Below are 22,443 nucleotides of genomic sequence, written 5' to 3'. Positions count from 1 at the left end.
GCTTGTGAGTCCTTTTGTTTTTTTTTCATCAAATGACCCCTCCCGCTGTGGGTTAGCAGCGGTGAGGGAGTGTCAGACTCTTTACTGACTAAAAACCTTCGTGTTCCGTCGTAGGTCTTTTATGTACCAGGGCCGCGGTAACTCTTTCGAACAATCCCGCAGCCCCGACAGGCCTTGGCCCTGCTGGGCTCTGCTGGCGCTTGTGAGTCCTGAGGTTAACACAAACAAAGTCTTCAGCTAAATATAATATCCGAATCCACAGTGAGATAGTGCCTAGTAGGATTTACACCTTATAAATTGGATTTTTGCGATGGATTCTGAGAATCATCGAGATGAACTAAGTAGACATTAGAATATTTTCACTATATTTTCTTAAAATAGGGTGCTGGCAGTCGTGAGGTCCCAATGCCAGCACCCTATTTAAAGATCTCTCTAGGCGGCTGGTTGACGCTTCTCGTGGCCAAAAGGCTGGCTATTACCTCGGACAAAGGATCAGCATGGCGATCCAACGAGATAATAAATTGACATCACCTAGTAATTAAGTAAATAAAATCAAAAAGCTTTATGTATTTGAATAAACATATAATTTGGTTTCCTGATGAATTGATAAATGTAATATAGACTAAAGAGTCGTGTTAACACGCGGAAACATATGTTCATTAACTATATTAAGTAAATATTAGATTACTATCTGCGTTTTTTAAAGAATCGAAAATTTTGGAATGGGATTGCCTAGGAAACTAGGTTCAGGGGATCAGATAGGCGCTTCTTGTAGAACACTGGCATTCTGCTGCATCGGGTTGGATTGGAAGCCGAAAAAAACAGTTGGGAAAATACTTTTTAAATGTAGGTACTGAAACGAGATCTAATCCGAAATGAGGAGGTCGGTAGACGAACTAAAGTCACCGATATAGCCCACCGGATTAGCAAGTTGAAGTGGCAATGGGCAGGCCATGCTGCTCGCAGAGCAGATGGGCGATGGGGTCGAAAAGTGCTGGAGTGGAGACCACGGACTAGCAAGTGCAGCTTAGAACGTCCACCAACAAGGTGGATAGACGACCTTATAAAGGTCCTGCCCTGATGTTTGTATTATCTTTAAATAAACAAAACAGATAACCAAGACTTTTTGATATACTTAGATAGGTATAATTAAAAGCTTTTAACCTTTAATTTTTTTTAATTAATTGAATTATTATTATAATTCGGTGATCAATTATTTACATTTTGAATTTGACAATGAGGTGACACCTGACACGTTTTGATTATGACGTATGTACCTGTGTAATTAAAATTCACGACCTTTCCTAATTTAATTAGTGTTTGTTCCGATACTGCAGTTCCGGAGTTCTGTTTGTTATTTTCAATTTATTTTGTAGGTAAATAAATTTTAAATATCGACTTGTTATGACGTTGAAAGTTTACAGTGGGTGGTCGACCTACAAACGGTTCCACCCTATGTTTTTTTACTTATTTATAACATTTTAGCAACGTTTTCTAACCGAGACACTCAAAACGAAAAATGCTCTTACAATTAATTAGAGTATCACAGGCGGTTTCCCGCAGTTTTTTTGTGTTGATGATTTCCCATCAAATGACCCCTCTGCTGTAGATGCACCGTGAGGGGAGAGTCAGACTCTTACTGACTAAAACCCATCATGTTCCTTCTTAAGCCCTTTATGTGCCAGGGCTGCGGTAACTCTTGTCAACAAGCCCTCCCGTGGAAACTACTTGCCGTATCTAGACAAAAACCTTAACCCGCGGGGTGGGCTTTTAGTCTAAGCTACTTCTTCATCATCATCATCATTATCTCAGCCATAGGACGTCCACTGTTGAACATAGGCCTTCTTACTCAGATGCTTTAATATTTAACAAGGTACGCAGGTGGACCCACGATCTCAAGCTAGTTTCACACAGACAAAGATTAGCGGCTTCGCCCGAAGGCTTACAAACAAGTTAGCTAAAACATTAACAGGGAAGTACAAGTATTGCTAAACACCCAGTAATACTAGTTCCAGTACCGAACAAACAAGCTAGTATTCCATCTGAATCTAAATAAAAATAACACAAAAAATACTTAATTGATCTTTACTGTAACGAAAAGTTTTGTCTGTCTGTTCGCGATAAGCTTAAAAAGTACTGATTTTCATGCGGTTTTCTCTGATAAGTAGCGTAATGTGTGAGAAGGTTATGATATAAGATTATAACATGGGAGAATCCATGTGTATTTTTACCCGACTGCTAAGAAGGGCACTTTATCTCCTTAGAACTCTTTAAGTGATACATTATGGTAAGTACTTTTTATCCACCAGAGAACTTTTGAGAAGCTTTAGAAAATAGTCTTGAAGAAATGGGTAGAAAAAAAAGATGAATTTTAGAAGCAGCTGAAACAAATAACATACAATTGTTTCGTGGGTGTTATACTTCGCAGGAGAAGCCGCGGGAAAAGTTTGTATGTTTATATATTTTTTCTTGAATGCACACCTTGTTTAGCAATTAAGTGGCAATGACTTAACTAGTTTATTTATCTCAGAAGCTTCAATTAATTTAATTAGAATAATGTAAAGATTACATTATTTCCTACTTATGTATGTGTCGTGTCTTATGTAACTTTTGCACGTGGATATACTCGACGCTTATATTGATTTTTTTTTTGAGTAATCCGATAACACATCTAATATTAAATCTTTTTTTGTATAACCAGATTATTGTATCAAGAAAAAAATTTCACAGTCATCAGTTTTTTCAGATTTCTTCTCCACCACTAGACATTTTCCTTAGTACATCTTAGGAAAGAAATTTTTAATATCACAAAAATTACAGGTACCTAGATTCTTCTTCGTCCTACCCCTTGTTCTTGTTCCCAATTTTATTTGAGGTCGGCGCAATATGTCATCCTCTTCCATTTTCCTCTGTCACTCGTCATACTGACACTCACTCTCCCTCCTCATGTCCTCCTCTTCCTATTCATGTCATCTTTCAGGCAATTCATCCGTATTTTCTTTGGTCTTCCTCTTAGGTCTCCCAGGTACCTTGATTAATTTTTGAAATTACATTCTTTGGGAAATAGATACACCAGCAAAATAAGAGGGCTCTTGTAAGATGAGATTTCTAAATGTCATTCATCCTCCGAATCTTTTTCCCAACTATGTTGGGGTCGGCTTTCAGTCTAACCGGAGGTAGCTGAGTTCAAGGGATTTCCGAACAGAGTCAGACTTTTTTTTGAAAGGTCTCATAAACAAACATAATCGTTAAAAAATTACATCGATATTATTAAATAAATGAATTAGATTACATAGTTACAGAAGAAGCTGACGTTATTTTGCTTTATTGAGAAATTAAAATTAAAATGAGTCGGTCAAGATCAGGAAATCAGATTTATTTCAATAATGTTATGCCGTGGGAAATTTCTCGAAGTGCTTTTAATAAATAGTGCTTTAAAACTCTTTAATAAATAAATAATTTTGTTTTCTGAATGAAATATACATAACGAATGTAATTATGAATAATCATTGCTTAATGTGTTAAACTATTCCGTGTAGAAACAAAATGCGTTATCTATGGTGTGAACCGATTGAGATTTTGGCATAGAGACAGGATAAGAATAGAAGGAAACGGAGACAGATATTTTTTAGGTATTTGATTACGGGATTACGGGATGTACGCTAAAAATGGCGTTCAGCCATTAAAAGAAATGCCTGCTTGCTGCAACAACACTGCCTCAACCATCTGAGATAGATGCTCTATTGTCAATGATATGGGATGGAGTTCTCCCGAGACTAATAGAAAGATAAGATAAGATTTTGAGTTATGGTAAAACTTAATTTTGGTTTGTCAACACCATTATAATATGTCATCAATATTTTTGAAATGCCGTGTGCGCATCGAAATTCTGGGCCACTAAACCAAGAGAAAATCTTAGCAATTAAGGTGTGCCTATTGTACATTATATTAAATGTGAAAATTCGCAAAGAAAACAAGAAGAGAGAGAGGGAGAAAGAGAGATGTCAGTGACACCATTAGAGTGCAAGCGTCGTACTGCAGATTTAGATCGACCGTTGCACTCATCTCGTGCAATTGTTTGAAATGCGGTCAGCATCATTTGTTGGAAGGGACTTGAGAGAATTTAATTTATAAGTTTTATAAAAGAAAATTATTTTAGAATTTGTTGCTGGATAGTTTGTTACGCCAATTCTTCTTCCTATCAAAAACACAGAGGAAGTGGTGAAGGGCGGGCGTTTTTGGGGCTGTCTTTTGTAAATTTTTTACGTTCAAAAAGTAATGTTTTGCAGTCAAGTTTGAACAAGTAATTTTCAGTTTTGATCAGCAAAAGTATCAGTCGATACATATCGATTTTTTTTCAAATTAATTATTCTTAAAAAAATTGCCTTTCAAGACCAAAACTTAATTTTCAACAAAAACTATTTTCCAATTTCCCAAACACTTTTATACTTAAAAAGTTTTATTTCATTTATAAATACGACATGAAAAATTAACAACAAAATACCAACAAAAGGGGGCCGTCTCAAACCGCGTACGACTCCAACCGAGCGCTTAACACAAGGACTATATAAATTGGCAGTCTCGCAATGCGCTGGCAGTCCGACCATTGCCCGTACCATGTGCATAGACTTGCAATAAAAAAAAAACAACGTTGACAGTTCGAAACAATCGCGCGGGAAAATTGACGTGTGTGACGTTTCGGGATTTTAAAAATATTTTGTAGACTTTAGTGAAAAATTGTGTGGGTGGTTTGAGTTTTTTTTTGTCGTGTTGCAGTGTGTATTTTTTGAAAATATTTTGTGAGTATTTATTTTTTAATTTTTATTAGTTATTTATATCAATAATAGATTTTTAAATTTGGAGAATTTTATATGGGACACTATAATACATTATACACTTACTATCTCAACTGAAATTCACTAATAATAATAACTAAAAAAATCACATCAAAATCCTCCTCATCGCCGCAATAATTTATTAATTCTATAAATAATTATTTATTTTATCAATGAAAAATATAAAGTGCATAATTGTACATTCAAAAATTGATTGAAGAAAAATAATTATGACGTATTCTAAATTCAATTCCATAATTGCATCTTACTTACATAAAATAAATAAATAAATAATAATAAGCAAATATCATAAAATGAATGAGATTGCCAACGAGATAAAACAAATGTTGTTTATCTAATATTAATTGCAGAATTATTTAAATTAAAGCTTTTAGGCAAGTTTATCAATTAATAATGCAATTTTGTTGCCATGCATATTCAGTTAAATTCAAAATATGATAGGAGTAAGTATATCGATAATTCAATATACAGATATCTAGCTGTTTTCCCGCGGGTGAATACTCGCATCCCGGGGAAACTTCTTCCCTTTACTCTCTTTACGGGATAAAAATTAAATATAGCCTACGTTACCCGGAGAAAAATTCGAATCGGTTCAGTAGTTTCGGAGTCTTTAAGGTACTTACAATCAAACGAACAAAAAAATGTTTCGTCTTTATTTACATTTATATAAGAATACAGGAAATCTAATAGATCTTCGGCAGTTAGATTGCGAAAGATAAGTACATACTAATCATAAAAAAACCTTGATTTTTACAGATCATGCTTGAAAAAACAATTAAGTTCTGTCAATATGTACTTCCGAGACAAAATAAATAAAAATAACCAATCAATAATAACTGATTTACATAAATCATTATTAATATTATAAATGCGAAAGTAACTCTGTCTGTCTGTCATACCTTCACGCCAAAACGACTGAACCGATTTTTGATAAAATTTGTTGCAAAGACGACTTTGGTAGAAAGGACGTAGACAACTTTTTATCCGGGTGCGAGAAGTAGCTTTCTGGGGAAACGGGTGAAACCGGGAGAGCAACAAGTAGTATATGGAGTTTCTTTGTACTAAGTTATTATTCTTCGAAACTGCTGAAATTATTCTAAATATCTACCGAGTAAGATGGGATATTTTCCCAAGGGAATGTTACTAAGATATTTTATTGTGCAAAATGAAAAGAAAATAAATAGATCTGTATCAATAAATATACCTATTACTGGAGATTTGTTAGGAAATCGTAAAATAAGGTTAAATATATATTTTTTTTATAACAAAAACTGCAAAAAATTCCGAAATCTATTAAATAACTGGCAATATGAATTCTCGTAAACAACATTTCGAAATAAAAACATTAGTAATATAATATTTTACATATATTAAAATATTAATATAAATAACTCTATCAATGCAATTGGTTTTGCAATTTTATAATTGGTTTATTTCAGTTAAATTAAATAATAACCAAAATACATAAGTCATCTTCAGCATTTTAGTTTCTGAAATTGAAACATTCAGGTTAGAACTTTCATATTATGTCCTAATCCCGATTTTGAATCTATCTATATGCATTTTGTAATTATCAATATCGATCTTCCTGTTTTTTTGCATAATTCGTACATATTCGCACTTACAAACCTATATATTTTTTATGAATCGTAAATACTACTTTTAAAAAAACGTTAAAAAGTCAATAGAAATAACTTAAAGAGCTAATTCTAAAAGTTAAATAATAAACAACTTTCCTTTGTCCAAAAGTCAAATATGTTCACTAAAAGGCTAATTAAACGAGCATTTTTTCACGTCAAATTACACTGGACTGCAAGCCCAAAATTGCCTTCCTTTCACCTCTTCCTAGACTTATGGATTTTAAGAAGAAACCATAATCAAATCTGAGTTAAAACTACATTTATATGACAACATCAAATTATATAATAAGGATGACAGCAACGTGGAGCGACGAGAGCACACTGCGCACATAATTTTGTTACCTACCTACGCTGTTGCATTTTTGAAAAAAAAAGCAGTCGTTGTATTAAAATTATAACCAGTTATTTTCTAGACGAAAAATTATGATCTCAAATACTGGTAATTCTAGTTTTTGGGGATTAACATTCTAGAAATTAATAGGAATACTAAGACTGACTTTTGATATTTTCTATTTTATTGTTATTAGGTATCTGTTTCAAAATCCATAATGGATTTAGTTTTTTCCTCATAACATAAGAAAGCTGTATAGTAAATATTATATTACCTATAGTTATTGTCAGTAATTCTTATTTTGACCAATCTGTACCATAAAAATAAACGTGAGTAAAAGTTTTCTATAGTTTTAAGTTGAACAATACTTGACCTATATCTTGATTTTAAAATGCAGTATTCTCGATAAATCAAAATGAATGATTACGCGTCTGTAGAGTACACCTACACAAGAACCAAAAAACTATATTTAATGTATTATAACCGCATTTTCCGCTTCAATTACAAATACGGAAATAACTAACCACTTCAAAAAAAAAGGACCTAGTTCAAAGATTTGGTACGAACTTTCATTTTTCAGCGGGTTTTTACCATATTTCAGTCAAGTCATACCAACTTAGTGATTGTAAATGAATGACTCAATTACTTAGAATATAACTGACTTGTTAGGAAATAGGTATTTAACCGGACCAGTGTTTATATAAATATATGTGATTAAATAAATAAGTCTACAAAAGATATAGCTATAAAATTGTTGTTTTATTTACACAGATATTTACAATACATATTTACAATAAAAATCAAAAACTATCCTAGTAAAACAAACAACTAAAAAGCGTCAAAAAATTCGTCCCCATCGCTAAGATATAGCTTATTTAAACGCTACTTACTGACGTCAATCTTTGGGAAAATAGATGTGGGCAAAATTGCGGATTGCAGTTTTTTCTGTTTGTCTCCTAAAAGCCCACTTTTTTACGATTAGAAACTAGTTTTTCCCAAATTAGATAGATATTCGTAAGAAAAATATATCTAAATTTAAAGTTGAATCTAGGTATCTAGTGTTTAAAAAAACTAGCATCAAAAATCCGTTGCGTAGTTTTAAAGATTTATATAGAGGCGATGTTTTTCAAACAGTCAAACAAGTTAGAATGAGCGTTAAGTTTTCTTATATTTTTATAACGGTTTTCTCGGTTTATATGTATTGAACATAAGAAAGGATAATAAGGGTAAGAAGTGTACGCAAAAATAGTTTTACTGTACATATTTTTTTTTAACCAACATTCTAAAAAGGAGGAGGTCCTCATTTCAGATGTTTGTATTTTTTTTCTGGTTAGTCCAAGCACATTTCCTTCATTTACCTACCGATGTGAACAATTATTTATTTGGTCGATGGAGAAATAATCATGGAGCTGAGTTTTCAAGGCAACGAATTCTAGGCCGATGCACCTTACTGGTTTTTTGTTTGCTTTTTATTTTTTTTTATAATACTTTTTGCGCATATGTTATAAAAAAATGTACGAAGGCGGACTTAATGCCTTTGGCGTTCTCTACCAGTCAACCTTTAGGAAGAGGAGAAATGTCTAGCTTTTTAGTGTTTTTAGACGTCGTTCGTTTTGGATAACGTTTTTTTTTTAATAAGTCATAGCCCCATAATTGGTAAGTACCAGCATCTTTTTTTAGATTGGCCGTGAATGCCATAGAGATAAAAAGATTTTTTTCGCTCAAATGCAATGAGCCGCAATATTAGCTCACCTGTAGTGCATCTAAATGAATTTATAGGGACGCATACAATTGACAAATGGCTGGGGAGCGTCCCCGGATAAGCCGGTACACACTGCGGATCTAGTCATTTAGTTAAACGCTGCGTAAAACGTGGATTGTGTGGGATGGCCTTTATAATTAATGTTCAAGTTTTTTTTATGTGTTCTGCTCCACTGTTTTGATTGCATTGTTTCACCTGATGTGGTTTAATTTTCTATAACTTCATTTCTTCTTTTATGTCGTTACAAAAAATCTAAAATTTTAACATGATTAACTCCGTATTAATTTTAAATTTTCTTGGCAATATAGCATCGTGGAACTTCGGATATAATATGAAATCTGGCAAAGGATCATCATCATGATTCATGATCAGCCTTTTTATCGTCCCACTACTGGGCATAGGCCTCCTCTCACACAGAGAAGGATTGAACGTCAATCACCACACGCTTGCTCAATGCGGGTTGACAGAGGATAACGGATACCAATTATCCAAATTCGTGCAGTTATTTCAACCAGGACACCACTTATAATATTTCCTGACAACAATCAAATCAACAGAATCTATCAATTGATTTGTCACGAACGCTAATCTTACCTGCAGACGGCAGACTAAATAATCGGCCGAGAGTTGCATAGATGGTTGGTAAAACTGATGGTGATTCAAATATTTTTTACAACAAAATCTTGATTCCAATCAAAATTTTCAGTCGGGCTGATATGGGCTAAATCTATATACATATTATATAAAAGAAAGTCGTGTTATCATCCTGCCAGTCCTTTTCCCTACTATGTTGGGGTCAGCTTCCAGTCTAACCGGATGTAGTGCCAGTGCTTTACAAGGAGCGACTGCGCTATCTGACTTCCTGAACCCAGTTACCCGGGCAACCCAATAGACTTCCCCCTTCTTTCCCCTTGGATAGACTTGGTCTGGTCTTTTTAAAAGAAAGTCGTGTTAGTTACACAGTTTATAATTCAAGAATGGGTGAACCGTTTAAGCTGAACATTAGAGGGGAGATAGCTTAGACCTGAGGATAGTTTTTTTCACTATCCAGGACGCAGGAAGCTAGTATATTTGTAATATGCGTACTTCATTATCACATTGATTTACGAGCCCAAACAAACTATCGGCCGACTAAAAGTTTGCTGTGTGCTCTATAGTAGGTACATAACTGTCCCTTTAAGGACATGTCGTGACAGTCATCTGCTAACAATGGCTGTAAACTCACAATACCTCGCCTTGAAGTCGGGTAACTTCGGAAGTGAGTGGCGAAGCAAGGTTTTCGGCAATTACAAACTCATTTGGGTCAGAACGCACCAATTTATCACGACCTCCCATCACATACTTTTTGTTCCACATAATAGATCAGTTTAAATTGGTCGTATTAAACGTAACTATTTTACGTTGACCTCTGTATACAAATGTAATGCTTAAGTTAGGAGTTCAAGTTATATTGGTTGGTAAAGAAAGGAGTATATAGTTGTTTTAACGTGTAGATTTTAACAAGATAATTTTGTTAATTGATTGTTAATCAGTTTTGCTTTTGTTGTTTTTTTTTAATTACATGTTTTTTTTGTTGTTATGTAACAAGGTTATTTTTGTAACTGTATTCTATTTTTAATAGACTCATTTTCTAATACTTTATTTTCTGATCAATTAACTACATTTTACATTTTAATATAAGTTGCATTTTTTAGAGACTGGTGTCTGGTTAAGGTTACGATCGAGTTGAAGCTCTGTTAAAAAAACATTATGTGTAATACTTTTTTGACTTTTTAAAACTTTATCGGTTAAAACGTCAAGGTTAATAAATGAGGATATTTTTGATACAATATACTTATAATTTATTTTAGTTTCTCTGTTGAAGATGAATCACAGCTTTTTAAATGTAGGGATCATTGTCCTGTTTGAGGAAGAAATTTCAGATAAGTCCACTTAAAATTTTGGTAAAACCCATTATCAATCAGGGATAATATAGTAGAAGTTCCTTTTTATATAAACTGGTTTTGTAAAGCTGTAGAGTTATTTTAAATATAGGTACATATAATGTCAGGACACCTTTTCACACGCGGTCGGTTAGCTCCATGCTAAGTTATTAATTAACTTGTGTTATGGGTGCTAACACAACTGATAAATTACATATAGCTACATATATACATATTATTTGTATGTTTGTTTGCTTGAACGCGCTTTTCTCAGAAAGTACTAACTCCGAAGTATTTGAGAAATTGTAACAGTGTTAGCTAGCCCATTTATCGACTATCTATCCGGGAGCCTGAAGTAATTTCGTCCTCGATAAACAAGTCTATCTAACGCTGAAATATTTTTTCAAATCGGATAAGTAGTTCCTGAGATACACGTGTCTGTTATAACCAAACTCCATAGTTATTGTATAATAATTATATAATAATTGTATGAATAAAAATAAATAATTATATAATATTATATAATAATTGTATGAATTTGAAGATAGGTATTTCACGTTTTTCCTTGTCTGGGATTTGATAAAAAATATTTTATTGATGTATGTACCGAAGTGAAAAAACTTAGGTATACAAAAGAAATCTTATTTTTTGTTTTGACATTATGAATCAAGTTTGTATTAAAGTAGCCGCACACTGCAAACTTTTAGTCAGCCGATAATTTGGGCTCATAAATCTGTATGAAGATGAATGGCAGTAACGCATATTAATAAGATCGGGTTTTTAGCCGACATCAGACCGACTAAAAACTTTTCGAAACTTACAAACGATTTTCTTTAAAAAAATGCCATCCACCCCACGACGTTGTTTTTTCAACTGTCGGTCGACGGTCGACGGTCGACGAAAAGAAATGCTTTAAAAAAAATTTTGAATTCATTCAAAGTTTTTAGTCTGCCAGATATCGGTCAAATACCTGATGGCTTCATACTGATTTATACGAGTCCAAACCAACTATCGGCCGACAAAAAGTTTGTAATATGCGCGTACTCTAAATAAGTATTATAAGACAACTAATGATGCAGAAACTAGTTTGGAGTTTATTATGCATTTAACATTTAAGCTAAATGAAAATATTTGTAAAAAAAAGTAGTTAAAGGTCAACTTTTTGCTGATATCCTGATGTTATGTAATAATATTATTCATTTCCAAAAAAAGATACCTATCTTCCTACCTGATTGTTAATTTTTATATAAAAAAAACATGTGTTAATAAGTCATAAGTGTAATTTTGACATAGATGTCATAGTTTTTGATAATTTATGCGTTTGCTGTTGGCGTTTATTATTGGCAAATACTATAATAATATCACCTGATGAGAAAGTAGATCTGCGGTAAGTTTATTAGGTTTTGATGAAATACAAAATTCCCGCACCTGGATAAAAAGGCTCTATGTACCCATGCTAAATGTTCTGAAAGCCCAAAAGTCAGAGTAACTTTCGCAATTATAATATTAGTAAGGATTTATAGTACTTTATATTTCGGTAATTTCTACTTACACTATATCAGCACACCATACCATAATTTTACCTACATATGCAAGCATGCATGTAAAAACCAAGGTCACCTGATACACATGTGTAGGTATTTTTTTCTTAACTTCCAAAAAAGGAAATAAACTATAATTCATAACAAAATTGTACCAGGAAGATGTTCGATACCGCTTCTTGTTTATTATAATTATTTATTACATCAACATTTACATAAAGAAAAACAACAAAAGAAAAATATAAATTAACTTCTTGTTATGTAAAAAAATATTAAAAGTCATCATCATCCTCCGAGCCTTTTTCCCAAACTATGTTGGGGTCGGCTTCCAGTCTAACCGGATGTAGCTGAGTACCAGTGCTTTACAAGGAGCGACTGCCCTGCCTGACCTCCTCAACCCAGTTACCCAGGCAACCCAATACCCCTTGGATAGACTGGTGTCAGACTTACTGGCTTCTGACTACCCGTAACGACTGCCAAGGATGTTCACTGACAGCCGGGACCTACAGTTTAACGTGCCATCCGAAACACAGTCATTGGTGTCTAAGATATACTTAGAAAGTACATACAAACTTAGAAAAGTTGCATTGGTACTTGCCTGATCTGGAATCGAACCCGCGCCCTCATACTTGAGGTTGGTTCTTTGCCCACTAGGCCACCACGACTTCCTAACTTACAATACTTTTAATATTTTTTAAAAAAATATTAAAAGTATCTTCCTTAAAAATAGGTCAAGCATTTTTTCTGTGCGCCTTTTTGTTAATGTATAAGAAATAGGAGTTATTATTAGGTTATAACAGTAACTTTTTTTACAAGTTAAAATTAAAAATATTAATACAGAAGAATAGATGACTTCCTTCGATTTTGAAGTCGAGTAAAGAATTTGCTAAGAACTTTAATAAGAATCTCATCAAAATCGGGCCAGTCGTTTATAAAACCTGGTAAGAACAAAAAAGCAGACACAAGTTCCAAAGTCGACTTCTAAAGTGCCTAACCAAATAAAAATACTGACCTCTTAATCTAACACCGCTATTTTTTTCCTTCCAATAAGTTAATTATATAACCTGTAATTAAGAATGACCTTGACCCTGCTATCACTCATTGTCAGAGGTTTTAATCGATTCTGCAATGGTCCGTGGAGTGCAGGCCGTGGCGAATCGAGTCTGTTAAAACGATTGTTCGATACCGATTTATCGATAAAGTTAATGTTCTTTGTACATTTGTTGTGAATGTTATCGATATTGGTTTTGTTAATTAGATACTCGTATAGGCTATGGTTGTTTGTGCATTTTTTTTCTGATTTATTTCTTTGTGTTCTTTATATTGCTCCTGAAAACCGCTGAACGAATTGCTATATTAATTTTACTTTACACGAAAAAGTTGGAATGAAGCCACGTATTCACTGGGAAACAATGTTTCAGATACACAGTTTCTGAAACATCACGTAGATGTTTACAGCAACAATGTTTCGGAAATTCTGCCGTCCACATCGTCCACAGAAACAAAATTATATGTATCTGAAACAAAATTATTTGTTTCTGAAACAGTGTTTATAAACAATTGTTTCTCAGTGAATACATGGCTTAATACACGTTCTATGAAACTTAGCAAAACATGACAATCACCATCATCAGCCTTCTTAAAATAAATTAATTGTCTGCTTTTATTAAAATTGTCCAAAACTAAAATTCTCATATTTTTTGTCTGTATTCTCATTTTTGTGTTGTCATTGCCTCCACTGGTGTCAGACTTACTGGCTTCTGACTACCCGTAACGACTGCCAAGGATGTTCAATGACAGCCGGCACCTACAGTTTAACGTGCCATCCGAAACACAGGCATTGGTATCTACGATATACTTAGAAAGTACATACTAACTTAGAAAAGTTGCACCAATAGCAATCATTTAGCTATAATATTATCATCAAGCCCAGCTGTCATGTCAGACACTTCGTCACAATGCAAGCAACGTCAAGCACGCAGCTTGCAACCTAGCCTGCATTGTACCACATATTTGTGGAGTATCATTAGTAAGGCATGTTGATACATGAGGGATCAGACCACTTCCTTTATTAGGCTGAGGAATTTCCGTGACGGCATTTGTAGGGAGTTATAAAAAAGTATCAAGATTGTATGTGCTTCATTGATGATGTTTCAAGTGCTGCTTACTACCTTGAGAATGTACCGACTCAGTAACCACATGGGTACTACTCCGCGCATATGGGTCAAAATTAGCCAATCAAGCCCTTTCTGAATAAATAGCCTATTGAAAACTGAAATAAATTTTCTGAACGGTATTATTAGATAACTAGCTTCTGCCAGCGGTTTCACCCGCATCCCGTGGGAACCTCGACACGAACCCGAATAAAAAGTAGTACCTAGTATAGCCTTCCTCGATAAATGGGCTATCTAACACTGAAAGAATTTTTCAAATCGGACCAGTAGTTCCTGAGATTAGCGCGTTCAAACAAACAAACAAACAAACTCTTCAACTTTATAATATTAGTATAGATTTACGAGGTTTGCGCGTTCAAACCAACAGATCCTCTATTAAATAGGTAGATATAGAAAGTATAGATGATGAGTTGGAGTCATCTTTAGGAGGTACCAGAGAATCCAGTATCATTGCGACCTTATGAAATCGATTCGTTTGACCTCTACCTCTCATTTCCATCTAATTATTCGGGAAAACGGAAAACGCATATTACTCATAAGTTTTTAAGTTATAAAACCAGCAATATTTCATTAAAGCCCAATTATTTCGAGCAGAGTAATAAACAGTTTCACAAAAGGGTGACGGTCTCACCTTGTAGGTTTCCTTTCAATCTTGAACAATCAGACTCAAGGCGGTATCTGCACGGCTTTTTATTATTATTTTTTATAATAAAACGGTACTATTAAGTGATGCGTTGAAGGTCGAGATTGTGATCTAAGATTTATGTTTACAATGTAATGAAAAGAGTAATAACAATTAAGTAATAGATACGTATTTATTATATTTTTCGTTCTGAAAAAAATAATTGGGAGGATGGTGGCCTATGAGCCGTGGTGGCCTAGTGGGTAAAGCATCAACCTATCATGTAGGAGTGTGTGGGTTCGATTCCATGTCAGGCAAGTACCTACATTGGTAGGTACTTTTCTAAGTTTGTATGTACTTTCTAAGTATATCTTGGACACTAATGGCTGATAAAAAGGTGATGAAAACATCTCGAGGAAACCTGGACTACTAAATCTGATTTACCAGCACGCATTGAGCAAGCGTGGTGATTAACGCTCAATCCTTCTTTGTGTAAGAGGAGGCCGCAGCCCAGCAGTGGGATGATAAATAAGGCTGTATTGAGGAGGATAATGATGATACAATTGGACCCAATTGGAATGCTACACAGTAGTAGTCAGAGACTGTCAGGGTTTGAGCAAACTCTGATACCTACTAGGGCTTGTTAGGTGGTCAAACCTGCAGCTTACTTGATTAGAAGAAGGAAAAGAAGCTTGGCCCAGCGGATTAGGACGGTTTTACAATTCAGGAGATGGCCGTCGATTCACCGTTCTCATTCTGAAAAATATATTCCCTGAAAGAAAAAACCGGTTTTTCTAGTAATAAATTCGTAGTATTTAAACTTTATTGACCTACGAGTCGCTATAGTTAGTTCTAGGCTCTTGAACTGTAATTTGATTTCCATTAAATTGTAAATAACGTACAAACATTGATTCAGGGCGATTATAAATGCCACTTAAGTACATTTCAAAATAACTAGACTCCATAAATTCTATGTTATTACATTTCGAAACTTTAAGCGTTTGACCGAGTCTGTGTAGGTAATTTACTTGGTAAATAAGTTACGGAATATAGGTAGAATATATGTTTTGACTTCCACCAACAAGGTGGACAGACGACCTCATAAAGGTCGCTGGAAGACGCTGGATGCAGGTCGCCTCCAACAGGTATCTGTGGAGATCTAAGGGGGAGGCCTATGTTCAGCAGTGGACGTCCTACATATGGCTGAGATGATGATTATGATATGTTTTGACTTGAATTTTTTAATAAGAAATCTTAGAAAAGCAAACTTATAATACATTTTCTGTCTGCAGAGTTTCACACATAATAACCACTTCATGTATCGTATAAAATAACTAAGAATTATTTTGTAGCCTATTAGCATAATTTTAGGCTACCTATGGTTTTTCTTGACTTTAAAAGAATTAACATAATCAGCATTAGTTGCTAAAAGCTAAAGATTTTAAGAGGACGAATTGGAATTTTTGGCGCCAAGGATGTCAATTTTTCTCAGTAAATACAAAACGGATCAAAATACAACTTGGTTACCTGAAAGTTCATGATATAAACCTTATTTTGTTAGTTGTAGAAACATGATTAGGTAACTTTTATAACAGAGAAAAATATATCAAACATACCTCTTTTTAAAAAGAGATTCACATATTATGGGCAAACGGGACCGATTTAAGCCTCTTAACTTTTTAAGTAGTTGAGTATATACATACTCTTTAAAATTGTAGTAGGAATTTTTATTAAATTATCATTTCTAAATATTAAAATTACAAAACCATTTTGTCGCTTACGACTTTTAGTTATAAGCTAGCGCGCGTATTGTTATCCTCGCCCCGCTCAGACGCTCCGACCCCTTTTGGCGCCTTAGATGCGCGTGCCGGTTATGGAATTATTGTTGACCAATTCCTCGCCTTAATGCCGGTTTCTGAGCAATTGAATAAGCCTGTGAAAATAAGTAATTAGGCAGGTCTAGCTAATTATTACGACTGCAAGAGGATCTAGGATGATTCTAGACTACCTATTTCAGTGTCTATTTTCAAAACATTATGCAACATCCTAATTAAAAATGTCTGCTGAACAAAAACCTGTGTTTAATTAACCACTTATAATGTATTACTTACTTATGTAGGTATTTGTTTTAACCGCAAAAGTAAAAAAATGGGCAAATGCGATTTGGACTCGCTTAAGGATGATTCCGTATCATTTATCGTTAAAACGGTGAAAACATCATGTTTGTGGTGCCCCATAAATATTTATTTTACTCTAGTTTCAATTATTTGATGTCAAAACGACAACTGCCTATGTTCACGAGATATGTAGCTAGGTATCTATAACCTATCGACACTAGGACAAGCTTATAAAGGTCGCCGGAAGACGCTGGATGCAGGTCGCCTCCAACAGGTATCTGTGGAGATCTAAGGGGGAGGCCTATGTTCAGCAGTGGACGTCCTATGGCTGAGATGATGATGATGATGATAAGATAACATTTTTACATACAGTAGGTACGGAACTCTAAAAAATCTGGGAAAACCCAAATTCAAATGCCAAAACATAGACAACTTTTTATTTATCCATTCCGCAACGTAAATTGGTCTAAAATTATTCAAGTTTATTAATAGCTGAATTATTTATGACGTATTTTTTTTTAATTTACATCGCAGACACATTAAAGACTTGGTAGACGTTACGACTTATATAGGCATATGATTCACGTAGGTATTTGGGGGATTCTCATCATAGTAACCAAAGTAGGCTGTGGTAAACAAAGTTTCTGGTCTAAGGAAAGAGCTTTAAGATTATAAATGTGTTGAGCGTACCTATGTGCTCGTGTCTTCATTTGCATTGTAAATTGTCAATTGTTTGTCGTAGTTTGGATCAAGTTGGCTGCAGGTTTAATAACCTGTCAAGCCATAGATTATAAAATCCGCTTGACAGCTTTTGACATGAAATTGTTAGAACGATTTCTACTGAGTAGTATTTGGGGACGCCGGCTTTTCTTACCCTCCCAGGCACCCCCCGTGCCTGCCGTGACACTGCCAAATTCCTGACTCTGGGATATTTTGTGAAAGATTCTTAAACGGGATTGAACCCGCGATCTTGTGTGTAAGTAGAAGACAAATTAACACGTTAAGTTAGACCAGGATATAACTAAACTGTGTGAAACAGCTCAAATAATTAAACGATTCAAATCATGACAAAAGGTTTCCTCGATACATCATTAACGTGTTAACATAAGGACTGATATTTCCGTATAGCGCACTATTATAGGCTTTATTAGGCATCCTTGAAATGTCAATAATATTGCAATAAATAAGTCTTTATTTGATTGTGGTCATCATTACTATAATGATTGTATCAAAATTAAGTATATAATATGTGTAATTCGTATGTACGTTTTCGGGAAATAATCTTTATATTAACTACTAGCCGATTTCTGAGATAGCCCACACCGGGATAAATAGCCTATGTTACTCGGGAAGAGTGTAGTTTTCCAAAAGTGAAGGAGTTTCGGAGCCGTGGAACAAACAAACAAAACGATGTTGTCTCTTCATTATATTAGTATAGAGATAAATGCGAAAGTCAGTTTGTTACGCTTAAACGGCTGAACTGCTAGCCATGCAATTTGCAAGTAACACATAAGCAGAAAATGTTTTTCTATCACCATTGAACCTCCTCAAAGTATAATCTACAATGTTGTCGAAATTATATACAACGATATTACTATAAAATACTGAATAAAGAAATCCAAATAAACTTAAATCCAATGTAGATTTTATCATAATCCTGTAATAACTAATTACAATAAATTAACATTTAAAGCTGATGTTCTGAGTATAATTGTTTCGTGTGGTAATAAAATAGTGTTTTTATTAATTGATATAGACGGTTCACAAAGGATTGCATGATCAGATTTGATTGGCTGGTTACGTCTTCGTAAAGAGATAAGTAGACCACTACTTCTGCTCTTCATCACCATCTACCTAGCCTTCTCTCAACTATGTTGGGGTCGGCTTCCAGTCAGATGCACCTGAGTTCTAGTGTTTTTTCATGCAGTGGCTGCCTATCTGACCTCCTCAACCCAGTTATCCGTTCAACCCGATACCCCTTGGTTAGACTGGTGTCAGTCTTGGCTTCTGACTATCCGTAACGACTGCCAAGAATGCTCACTGACAGCCGGGACCTACAGTTTAACATGCCACCCGAAACACAGTAATTGGTGCCTAAGATATACTTAAAAAGTATATACAAACTTAGAAAAGTTGCATTGGTACTTGAGAGGTTGGTTCTTTATCCACTAGGCCACCATGACTTTTTTAAGCCAACCCTAACATACTTAGTTCGGAAAAGGCTAGAAAGATGATTATCAAGTTTCATTTAAGGGTTTACTAGTATAGTAGTTAACTTAAAATTATCTATAGAGTTACAATCGGCTAGTGAAACCTAAGTAAGCTGATAATTGAGAATAAAATCAATAAGTACTACCTAAGTACTGAGTTGAGTAAAGTATTTATTTAATGGCTCAAGGATTTTCGCAATAATATTTTATTATCTTAATAATGTTATTATTATATGTATGTCTTAATATGTCACTATGGTTATAGTTTATGTACAAAGGTAAATTATAATTTACTTTAAAAATCTTATAGGGTATTGTAGGTAAGTACATGCCTACATCAGTTTATGAAATTCAGTCATGCTTATTGTCTTTTCTCAATGACTCTTACAACATCATCCACCTAACAGTGGAAGTCTTTTTAAATATCGGTACAGCATCTCCTAAATAGAATTCTTTCCTACCTGAACATGATAAACACGAAATCATTTATTTATTTGAAGATAGAATCGCTAAATTGCAATACCATATAGACTTCAAGGTTGACATAATCTTTAATCTTTCAATCAGGTAAGATACTGGTCAAAAATATATGCCTATCATTAATAAAAAAAAAAACCTATGCATTCTTATAATACGAACCTCATATGTTTTCGACCTTCATGTGAAAAAAAAGACAAATAAAATTCACAACAAAATGTTATATACCGGTTACCCATGTGGGGTGACCACAGTTCCGTAAAATAAAGGACAGTTCCGGAGATAGTTACTAACTTGCGGAAACAGTTTTGGTAACTTTTAATTCTTCGAGAAGGCCGGTGTGTGATGCAATTTTAGTTGTTATTTACGTATTTGTTCAAAAATAAATAATAAACACATACTGGAACAATAAAAGCAAAAAATTAAACAATTTAGGGCCATATTTTTATTTTTTATTCTGAATAATATGTTAGACGTTTTGATCTAAAAAATATATACCTATATATCAAACTGCTATATTTTTTTCCTCAGATAGAAGTTAAGTGATGATTGGACAAGCGGTCCTAAACATAAAATTTGAAAAAATAAATAAAAGTAAACGTGTATGAGTGTCTAGGCGTATTAAAATAAACTTTATTACATAAATATCTAGATAAATTATATAACATCATAGAAATAGTTTGAACAGTTTAACCGTGAAAATGTCACAGACACAAAGCATGTAATCAAGACTGGACATTGTATAAAAGTTTCACCTCCTACAAATAATGTTATTGATCTAGTTTTTTTTTATTAAAGAATAAATAACTAGACTTGACCCAGTTCATGTTACGTGTGGTTTACAATTCAGTATTATTATAATAAAATTATAATATTGATTGGTAGAATTAATACTTTGGTCGATTCCTTACATTAATAGCACCGATCCATTCGTTTCTTTTCGATTAGAGATTGAAATTTTACATTAGCCTCATACAAATTACTAGCTTCTGCCAGCGGTTTCACCCGCATCCCGTGGAAACCTTTGCACGAACCCTGATAAAAAGTAGCCTTCCTCCATAAATGGGCTATCTAACACTGAAAGAATTTTTCAAATCGGACCAGTAGTTCCTGAGATTAGAGCGTTCAAACGAACAAACAATCAAACTCTTCAGCTTTATAATATTAGTATAGATGTCAGAATTTAATATCTTATCAAAAACAACAGATGGATTTTTTATTGTAATCCGCAGTAGTACCTACATGTTATTTCCAAGATAATTATGGATCTATGCAGTTCACACAATTAAAAACTAGTCTGTAAAGACTAGTCCTGGAATCTGGAAACCGTGATTTGGTAACCCTCTAGCATCTAGGTAGGCTCAGAGTACGTACCGGTTATGTGTACCTACCTAGGCTGATGAAATTGTCGTTTCTTTGTTTATAAGTAAGAACCTGTATCTCAAATTGGCGACTGGGACTTGAACTAAAATGGACAACTTTTTTAGTACGAGATAATGATGCAGTTAGTTCATGGTTATTCTAAAAATAAATTACGAGTTCGATGCTTCCAATTCTGATACATATAAGATATACTAAAATATATGATCTTTTGGAGGCAATTTTTATAGTTCTTAATTTCTTAGAAATTAATTAGTGTAGGTATAAAAATTTTCTTGAAGAAGGTGTTGAAATCTTCATGCTCAAAGTTTATTTTAAGATTTAGTTTATCAAACAAATCCTAAAATAAACTCCTTTTATACTACGCTCATTTATTCGCAATACAAAAACAAAACAAACTCTCATTTATAAAACGTACGCAGTACTATCTGTATACAGGTTATGAGTGTCAACAGAGGTCATTGATACTTTCCGTATGCGACCGCGAAGCATTGCCAACTATTTACTACAGAGCTACCTTTCAGCTAGGAAATAGGGCATTAAGATAATTTGATTGATTGATTGTGCGGATATTGCTAATTAATACATATTTATAAGGACTAATAGGCGTATAAATTGTCGCTTGAGGTGCTTTAGCTCTTCTAAATCCACTTCAGATTTCCTATGTTATGTGTCGTGTAATGAACTAGAGAATCAATTGAGCCATATCATATTTGAAGCTTATAAAAGCCTCAATGTCTATAACGGTTTCTTACCAAAACCGGTTTAAATAATTTGCTATACAGCTAGATAGTCTAGACTCTGAGAAAGAAAAAAGGATCATTTTGTACTAGACGATATGATATATGGCTAAGTATATCTTAGACACCACTGCCTGTGTTTCGGATGGCACATTAAACTGTAGGTCCCGGCAGTCATTGAACATCCTTGGCAGTCGTTACGGGTAGTCAGAAGCCAGTAAGTCTGACACCAGTCTAACCAAGGGGTATTGGGTTGCCCGGGTAATTAGGTTGATTGGGTCAGATTGGGCAGTCGCTCCTTGTAAAGCACTTGTACTCAGCTACATCCGGTTGGACTGGAAGCCGACCCCAACATAGTTGGGAAAAAGGTTCTTGGGATGATGGATATGATATATGGTTTGAAATAAGGTTACTTATAAAAAGACGAAGATGACGACCAATAGAAAAGTATGGAAGAAGAAAATATTCTGAATCAACACCAAATGAAATTTGGATCACGACATGATGGTAATAAATACTTCTACGACAATGCAATTTACACCTTTATGAGTCTACATACAAAAGTAACAGAACAGGTGCAAAATAAACTGTACGCGGCTAAGATGTCGAAACACGCCGAAGGTTGGACGGCAAAGTTTGCGTAACTACGGCATACCCTGAGTGGATAGTTC

General features: G+C 34.2%; 1 protein-coding gene across 1 annotated transcript in view; it reads left to right on the top strand.

Annotated features, from left to right (window-relative positions):
• Window positions 1-4,590: 4,590 nt before the first annotated feature.
• LOC110380914 (beta-alanyl-bioamine nonribosomal peptide synthetase ebony) overlaps window positions 4,591-22,443 on the top strand; it is a 42,266-nt gene continuing 24,413 nt past the window's right edge. Inside the window, exon 1 of the mRNA XM_064039999.1 lies at window positions 4,591-4,799. The gene's annotated coding sequence lies outside the window, so the exon portion shown is untranslated. The remainder of the gene's footprint in view (window positions 4,800-22,443) is intronic.

The sequence above is a fragment of the Helicoverpa armigera genome, chromosome 21, assembly GCF_030705265.1.
Source record: "Helicoverpa armigera isolate CAAS_96S chromosome 21, ASM3070526v1, whole genome shotgun sequence".
Classification (NCBI taxonomy): domain Eukaryota; kingdom Metazoa; phylum Arthropoda; class Insecta; order Lepidoptera; family Noctuidae; genus Helicoverpa; species Helicoverpa armigera.
This window is presented reverse-complemented; position numbering and strand designations above follow the sequence as displayed.